This window comes from Bolinopsis microptera, chromosome 6, assembly GCF_026151205.1.
Source record: "Bolinopsis microptera isolate Bmic1 chromosome 6, MBARI_Bmic_1.0, whole genome shotgun sequence".
Taxonomy (NCBI): domain Eukaryota; kingdom Metazoa; phylum Ctenophora; class Tentaculata; order Lobata; family Bolinopsidae; genus Bolinopsis; species Bolinopsis microptera.
The window spans coordinates 10,138,177-10,147,331 of NC_087077.1; the positions used below are offsets into that span (position 1 = coordinate 10,138,177).

Sequence of the window (9,155 nt, forward strand, 5' to 3'; positions counted from 1 at the left end):
ATCATAAAAGGCTTTTGTGAGAGCTAGGCGATGGATTATGTGAAAATAAGAATCGGGTTACGGATCAAGTTTCTATAGAAATTGTTTTCTAAACTGCTGAAATTTCCAATTAACGCCGATGCCACGATCGTTTCCAGCTATCTGTTCAGCGCGTGGCAGTGTGCGGTGCCACAATGAGTATGCGGCCAGTGACAACTGAACATTTAAAACTTCCATTCAATTCTCATGTAATTTTAGTTACTTGGATGCTTGGAATTGTTTAAAATTGGTAATGAAGGAGCGTGTGCATGAGAAGCGTGTCGGCCATTAGAACTCTTATTGGGAACTGGTAAACCGCAGGATAAACCTCTATCAGGGGATAACAGTTACTTGCGGGTAAGTTCCTAATTAGCTTTTCACTGATTAAGTGTATCCGAGTTTTAAATAGGCGATTTTAATTATTTGAAACAAATGACAAGCATGGTTTTAGTATTTTCACCGCACGAAGAAGAATGGAGAACTATCCATGACTTTATAAAGTTGATCTTTAACCTACCACAAACTAGTTGTTTCTCTTAAAGTCTTAACGATTGGTGCTGGAATATTTCCAAAATTTTAAAGGATAATTTTAACTCTCCTCAGTTGTGGAAATTACCCAATTTCCACAATTGCCTCACGAAGTCATGAGTCAGCAACAAATTTTATCAATAACATGTAACTGCGCTTACAACTATATATGAACTGGGGACAGTGCATGCACCATATAATAGTCCTGATTTTCTAACGAGAAACGATTTATTTTGTCACATGATATGCATGCTAAGAGTAGTCGTTATGGCCCGGCTCCATTATATTGTTGCTATTGGAAGGTAAGAATAATAATGGAAATGTGTTTTGCAGTAAATACAGTGTGGTCGGGAGTTACAATTAAATATTTATAAAGTACAAATGGGACGTCATTTTATTTATCAACAAATCCAGCTCACTGAACGGAATACGACAAAAAAAACCAAAGCATTCAAGGAATATTGTGCACCAGTGAAAATAGATTCGCATTTTATTCAGAAATATAAACAAATTTAATAATGGCGTTAATCAAAAGCTGCATGTTAGCGCGACTGCTGCAATTTATAAAACAATTAAAAATGCTTGGAAAAATGAGGGAGCAACTTCCTTGACGTTCTCATATGAAATATTCGAGATCAGATTGCCAATGTTGCGTAAATCAAGCAGTATTATTCCAAACATACAGTTCAGTCTTGCACTCGATCGGACAAACATATTAAAAAAACGTAATGCATCTTAGCGGAAATTCATTAGAATAGGGACGAGAGGTGAAATGAACGTTGTGGATAAGTAATGGAAGGTAAGGAATATTGGGTGTCTTTTATTGGGATAGTGTGTGTAGTGGGCCAGATTTACTATGCTTATGGTAATTAGTAAAGTTAAAGTACAGGTTAGTAATACTAATAAATAACGTAAATGAATAAAACTATAAAAGTGAACTCTGATTCAACCTTAAATATAAATTGTTTTATCAATTACTGAAAGTAATACAGCATTGTAACAGCTTCTCAATTTAAAAGATTGGTCTAATCTTGAGAAATAAGTTCAGTCCTGGTAAGCATCATGACCGTCTTAGTTAAATAAGTAAAGTAAATTATACAAAGGGTTATTCAATTTATGATCAAATTTACTGAGCAATTATGATTGCTTTATGATTTAAAGTCGGCCTCGATGATAGTATAACCACCACAATCATATGGTTTTAATATGGTAATACAAATAATCATTGCGTGTCTTAAACCGCCACTGCAACGAGCAATTTGTAGTTGAATGAAAGTTACTACCGACTTGAGCAGAGTAATACGTTATATGATAATAGTTGATGTCAATGCTTCAATGACTAGCTAAATGACCTTTATATCCCACTTGAAGTTCAAAGTTAAGGGGAATAATAACTTTATAAGAATGACCATGGTTTGGTTGAAATCAATTCGGATTGCATAGCTAGTCACTATATAACAATGCCATAAATGATAAAGTTAAACCCTATAAAAACGTTGTCGTGATTCTAAAATATAAATAAATGTCTTCAGCATTTGGAGTGACAATTAGTAACCATAGTAACCGCTATAATAACTAATGCTATAGTAACTAACAAATGACAAGTGACAAGTGAGTTAAGAGTGACAAATGCAACACCTAATAGAGTAATTCAACCTAATGAAAGGTGACCACATTTTACTGCACTGCCTAAAACCTTCGTGTGTGTGAGAATTGAGAAACAATGAATTGCATGTCACGTTTAAGATGGGGCAGCAACCTACAGGCTGGGGGCAAGGGGCCCATAAAGGAAGAGGTCCTATGTTATCATACGTTGTATGACCCGCCGCGCACGAAGTGCGCGGCTCCCCCTGTATCGTCAGAACGATAAAGGGGGACATATCACATAGTGAAACGACCGTGGGGGTCGCAACGTGATACAAGTCCTATGTTAGATGGGACCAACAGAACTCCCCTTCCATAACCCTCCCGGACAATACCGTGCCCTCTTATATACTATGGAGTTTTGTCCACTATCTAAACAAGACGTTACACAGTACACACCCCTTCCAGATTCCAAAATATCTTGATTAACTTAATACAGAAGTTTATTCAAGCTATAGAATGGACCAGTTACAAAGAAAAAACTTTTTCTAAAAATGCATTTTTCGCTTTCAGTGAAATTGCGACCAATTCATGCAAAATACTTCACCTAGCCTACGCGTACTGCGACACGCGCTTGTTTCACAACTTGAAGTAGAATACACGTACAACACTGCTGCGCGCAGTGTTGTGACCCCTCTTCGTCGTATTTTACACATATTTGGACATTGGCAATTTATTCAATTGATAATTTTAAAGTTTTAACATTTTTTATATTAAATTCTTTTTTAATAATAATATAGTTCTAAAACGATTAAACTTGCTTTCTGTGAAAATTTAATGTACTTTCGTAAAATAATTTTGATGTGGCAGCGATTTGAAAAAGAAATTAGTTAAAAATGATACAAAAAAATTGGACATTTTTTGATATTAAAACATGTATAACTTGGGCTGTGTTGACAGTAGAAAAATAATTCAACCCTTGTCCGAAAGGTTTACAAAAGTTTTACGCGCCGCGCATAATTGCCGCGCAATTTCGCGTGTCAAATCCGTCTAAGAGTGAACATAATTGATGAAGGAGCACTTTGAGCTTTACACCTCGTGCGTTCACTGTTCGCGCCTTAATTGCTGTTGCCTCGCGTTATTCCATCATCCATATTTCTGCTCTTAGTTCTTTAGTTGCTTTATAATGTGTCAGCAGTAATCAGCCCTGCTGTATTATATATTGTACTTGATTGTTGATACCTAATTAATTAACTGTTTACGATGGCAGTTATGGCGGATGATGATTAATCACTCTACAATCGCCTGTCACGTGACTTCTTCAACCCGTTCTGTAGATGGCCCTAAACAACTATATTCGAACCCCGGAAACCATAACCCTCTAATCAGATCCCAACCCTAACGGCCTAACCCTAACCAAATCCTTTACAAAAGCATATACTGAAACACTATAGAGAAATTATACGGTCATATCACGTGATCGAGACAGTTTTTCGCCAATATCTCGTTAGGGGAGAATTTTAACCTTATGTCATGGGGGTAATAGGTAAGTGCTTAGTAACCTCTTTGCTTTTATTCGAGCCTTTTATTAAATCGAAGTTACAGTTCACGAGGTTGATCCTTTGGGAGATATTAAATCCTGTTTTACTATTATTTATAAATTCTAACGTTTAACTTTAATAATAATAAGTAAGTTTGGACGCAGACTAGAAACGAGTTTAATCGACTAAGTTTTTGATTTTGTGTACCTTTTAATTTTTATCATACAACTTTTTAATTTCAGCAAATTTTAGTTAAAGAGTAAATCAAAGTTAGCAATCATTGAACTCAATAGTTAAAAAGGTGACTGTAAAAATAGAACTAAGATTTCGATACTTTTAAATGAACTTCTAGTTAAAATAATAATTTTAAATTATTAGATGTTTAAATTTTCCTGATAGCTGGATCATTATAGTCATGTAGAAATTAGGTTAAACATTGTCATGCAGAAATTAGGTTCCATAGAAAACACAGTCACGCCTTACATTATTACAAGCTTTAAAGGGCTCGTGAGTCGTGTTAGTGTTACTAGATCAACATGCTTAGCCAATCAGTCTTGTTATATTAAACTATTACTTTTGAGCTTGAAAGCAGACAAAACTTTGCTTATTTGTTTGTTTATTATTTTGTTTGTTATTAGAGAAAGAAGACAATATTACCTCTCGATTATTTCAGGAGAAGCTAAAAGCGCTGAAAGACCAAGGAGCTGTTGAATCAGCACGCTGAAGAAGTACAGAGACTGGCGAACAAGCTGATAAACTCAGACAGCAGCAAAAACTTCAAGTTAGCTTCGTGACGTCATTGACATTACCGTCGTTGTGACGTCATTTTCGATGTTGATCAAATGAATTTATTTGTATTCTAGAGATTCTATTTTATCATTTGACAAGTAACAACTTTGGCTCTGTTTACTGTGCTGTAATGCAGTGAACGACCGGGATTCCCGGCGCCGGGGGAGGTGTTTATTCCCGGCCCCGGCCAATTTTGAGTTTTTGGCCGGGAATTATAGATTAAAAAGTCACATAAGAACATAAAAACTACTGTCTTATTTGACCCACAATTCATACTTACATTTACAACTTATCTTATATTGGTAAGGGATCAATTAGCCGAAGTTAAAATGGAAAGTGCCAGTTTTACTTTAAGGTCTGAAGCACTGAGCGTGAAAAGTGATATTAAAATGGACTCTAAAAGTGCCTGTGTCTTCATACTATGGTGTTCCGCCTCACTTCTATACTACTATAATCGAGCACAGGACCGGACTTGACAAGCCCACTAAAACAAGTTGTGTAAAAAATACCACCAGTTCACGGCCCAACCACATTGTTTATTTGTACACCCAGTGAATTATTCCTTATATGGCGCGGAACATTCCTGGCCTAACGTGTGTGCCGTGTTTCTCCGCACTATCAGTTGACTTCCATTCATGTAGTTGACTGCCACTGTACTCGCATTTATGTGTTACTTGTTTTTACGTGTTTGATTTAAATTGCTCGTGATTAGACACACGTTCGGTGAAAGGGGAGGGGGTAGTTTTCACTTTTCAGACTAGGGAAGGGGCAAGGAAACGTGTGATTATTTGATTATTGATTTTTCACGTTTTAAGTTAATCTCGACACGTGTTCAGTAATTATGTGTTTTATAAATACCCTACTGTTTACACTTTTTAAATCCCTTTAAAGCCAACAATATAATCCACAAAACAGACTCCTGGCACTAATTTCAGGATCTAACGGCCAAATAATGTGTTTTATAAATACCCTACTATTTAAACTTTTTAAAACCACTTTAAAGCCAGCAATATAATCCACAAAACTGACTCTTGGCACTCATTTCAGTAGTTATGGTAGGCGATGCACCAGTTGACATAATTCTAAGAATGACTGTAACTGCGTATACTGATCTCAAACTCGAAGTAACATCCCAAGATGAACTACTATTTTTAATCGTGCATGAGAAACTAAAGTATTATGATAGGGGGCTTTTTAAAAAGTTACTGACATGACGCTGGTCCTCACTTTTTGGAGTCTCTACTCCCTCATTTCCAGGTTAGTGCACTATTAGTGGAGAGGAGGTGTATTAACTTTATCAGTCACGTAACCTCATGACACTCCCCATCACGGGTAACTTGTAATGGTAAAGTTGTCATGGTAACAGAAATGTGTTTTCAGGCTGAACAGGAAGCTGTACAACAACCGGTCTGACAAGTTACAAGTGGTGGACCTACATCATCTAGATGTACAGGTTCGTTTATTTACTGATTGATAGCTATTTTAATGAACTTATTTGTGTAGATTTATGACGTGTTTCTCAATTGACAATTTTATACCCTCGAGATAATACAAAATTCTATGAAGGATACATTTTTAATGTTCAATTACATAAATGACAAACTTAAGTTGACTAAATCGCTGCCTGTATTTGGATTATTTAAAAAAATCAATTTGGTGTGACCACAGTACCATAAGTCGCACTGAGCATAAAACCTGTGAGCGAATCACCATACTTAAAGAGTGTGTGCCAGCTCATGTCCGTCTTCATAACCTCTTCCCTCCACGGCCCCATCTTGACTGCATCTCAAGAGAGCCGCATTGAACTTCCCTTTCATGCTCGAGGTTTCTTTTAACTCTCTGAAGGACCTCAGCTTGTTGTTCCCGGGCGTTCATCTTCTTCCACGGTTTCTTCCATTCTCCAAAACCAATCCTTGCCCTGCTGTACGGCTGGACCATTCCTCTCACCGCTTCACAGACTAAGTCCCTCTCAGCACAATCTAGTTCCTTGTCTGGTCTCCAAACTCTCCCTGACCTGACTTGCGGTTGAATCGCCCTTATCATGTCATCATAAAACTGCTGGTAGGACTGATGGAGTCGACATTTCTCCAGCTTCCAAGTATCGGACAGGCTGCCGATGGGCAAGGCCACACTAGATGTTTGACTAAATAAGCAGATGTTACTCAGTGTATGGCATACACCCTGCCACTTCGTCAGAAAACTGTTGTGTGTGCTGCCTCTGCTCTAATCCACCGACCCAGGAACTTGATTGGCTTTTCCGCTACGTTTGGAATCACATCTCCCCCTAGACTCAGACTTTCTTCGACGCCTCCACTTCCACTGTTCTCTTCATACCATTCTACTACTACCCCCCTCTTCATAACCAGGGCTCTTGACTTGGAGGATTTCAACTGGATTCTGGAAACGTGACCAGTCCACATATCTCTTAAATATATTGAGCAGGGTTTTCATATCCTTCATCCGGGCACATGTCAAACAACTGGATGGATAACATCATTAATCATACGGCACTAATTGGTGATATAATCTGACCCCCTAATAATTGGGGTTCCCCTTTGTCGTGCTAGCCCTTAAATGGGTCATAACTTGGCCAAATTGTGTAATCAACTTGAAATTTTGGGAATCACTTGAATTATTATACCAAATCTGTCTGTCAACTTTGGAGTTCCTAGTATAACGTGTTGTCATTTTATGGCGACAATAATTAAAACTAAAAGGAGAGAGTGACGTGCCACACCCTCTGAAATCAATGAAATTTGGCGAAACTTTCAGAAATACTAAGTTTGACCCACATGTGAAGGTCGCTAAACTAAATGTAATATTTCAGGTATAAATTCTACTAGTACGATTCGATGCAGTGGAAGAGGTTGAAGTTGACGTTTAAGCAGTCACCCTGCCGAACAAGAAATCAGTCAGGCAAAGAGGCTAGGTTGACTAAAAACTCAATCACTGTATCCGTGAAACTTGCTGGAAGCTATGTGAGTTATTTTACCTCCTTATTTCAAATGACCTCCAAACCAATTACATTGAAGAGGTGAAGAAACCATTAATATTTACTGAATTAAATGCGACTATAAAACCGAAATAGTAATACACTACTGACTACAAAGAAACATCTTACATGGGGCCAGGCTCATATAAGTGTTCATATGTTAGTGTTCATAGCCGTTGAAAATATGGCGGAATGACAGGCTGAATGTGGCCCAGTAGAAGAAAAAAACATTGTAATTCTTTCCGACCATAATAGAAATACAATTAAACTAGAATGAAACAAAGAGTATTAAATTTTTAAATTAGTCGAGTCAACCAAATTTCACAGAAAAGCTGGACATTTATACGACAATTTAAACGCAATGTGTATGCGCCGTGATCAATGGTCACGGCGCATAACCATTGCGCCGTGACCGTTGATCACGGCGCATAACCCGTAAGATGCTGCGCACATTTTTGATTTTAAAATGGCGGGAACACATTTCAACTGCCATTGTTATACGATACATTGAAGTGCATAGTGAAGTGTGTGGTCTGATAGTAGACAGAGGATTTATTTGGAACATTTCCGGTGCCTTAAACTGTTCTCCACTGTGCACTGCACACTGACTATTTGATCGCTTAAACGAAGCGCACACATATTCAATATTGTTTTCTTTTTACATAATTGATAATATCTCTAATATCTTTTCAGGAGTATCGGTCATCAGACACTAAAGAGGACCAATTATTCTATGTTCTACATCTTCAATGATTAATAAAGATCTCGGATTGCTCCTACTAATGCATGATGTGTTAAAATGAAAGAGAAAGAGAAACCACTCATTTATGATTTACTTTTAGTATTATGTCTTAACAATGATATTGAAGTTGATCTTAAAAACTGTCTATGAACCCTTGCTAAATGATTTGGGAAGGTGTTAGGGCTAAATATACCTGTAGACATCACTTTCAGTGATTTTTATGAAATTAATGATTTGTATATATTTTGGGACTAAAATAAGCGCAAGACCTTCGACGTTCCTACTCCTATTGTTATTTTAATCAAGCAAATATTCAAAAAAAATTTATCACAATGCTGGCAAGCATAACCGTTGCCCTTATATTCACAACACTATGTACCCCCTATACTATTATATCCCCTTTATTGTTTTCCAGGCATTAAGACTCATCGAAAGTAGTTCAGCAGGTATATTTAAGTTCAAAACATTCTAATTCAATGTTAAAGATGACAGGAATAAGAAATAGTTATGTGGAGGTTTTTAAGAAATTTGCGCAAAATACGCGCCAGCATGTTATACGAAATTAGGTAAAAAACCCAAAATCGCCATATTCAGGTGCCTTAAAAACCATGTTAAAATTGAGTTAGAGATCTGAAACTTTGCAGAGCGTCTAGACCTTGTCCAAATCGACTGTAAAAAAAATTTCATGTTGCAGGAGTATCGGGAAGTGGGTTTTCTGGAACCCCTGTTTTACAACAGATTGTCGTGAAGCTATATATATATATATGTATATATGTATAGACGCTTTTGCAGTAAATTGTAGCCTACATTTAAGTGTCCGTAGATTCAAAAGTATAAAAGATACAGTCATTTCGAACCACAGGTTTTAAAGATAATTGTTTATACTTTAGTTTACATTATATCGAAAAATAATTTATCGTCATCATCATCACTTGATGACGTCATCAATTTAAGTGTTTTT

General features: G+C 36.9%; 1 long non-coding RNA gene across 3 annotated transcripts; it reads left to right on the top strand.

Annotated features, from left to right (window-relative positions):
* The first annotated feature begins 3,272 nt into the window (after positions 1-3,272).
* LOC134816511 (uncharacterized) lies at positions 3,273-8,424 on the top strand. Of its 3 annotated transcripts, XR_010160415.1 has the most exons (7): positions 3,273-3,676; positions 3,914-3,972; positions 4,345-4,452; positions 5,508-5,717; positions 5,841-5,913; positions 7,288-7,438; positions 8,146-8,424. It is a non-coding gene; the product is annotated as an uncharacterized LOC134816511 (long non-coding RNA). The 3 variants fall into 3 exon arrangements; XR_010160417.1 differs by lacking the exon at positions 5,508-5,717; XR_010160416.1 differs by lacking the exon at positions 3,914-3,972.
* The last annotated feature ends 731 nt before the right edge of the window (positions 8,425-9,155 follow it).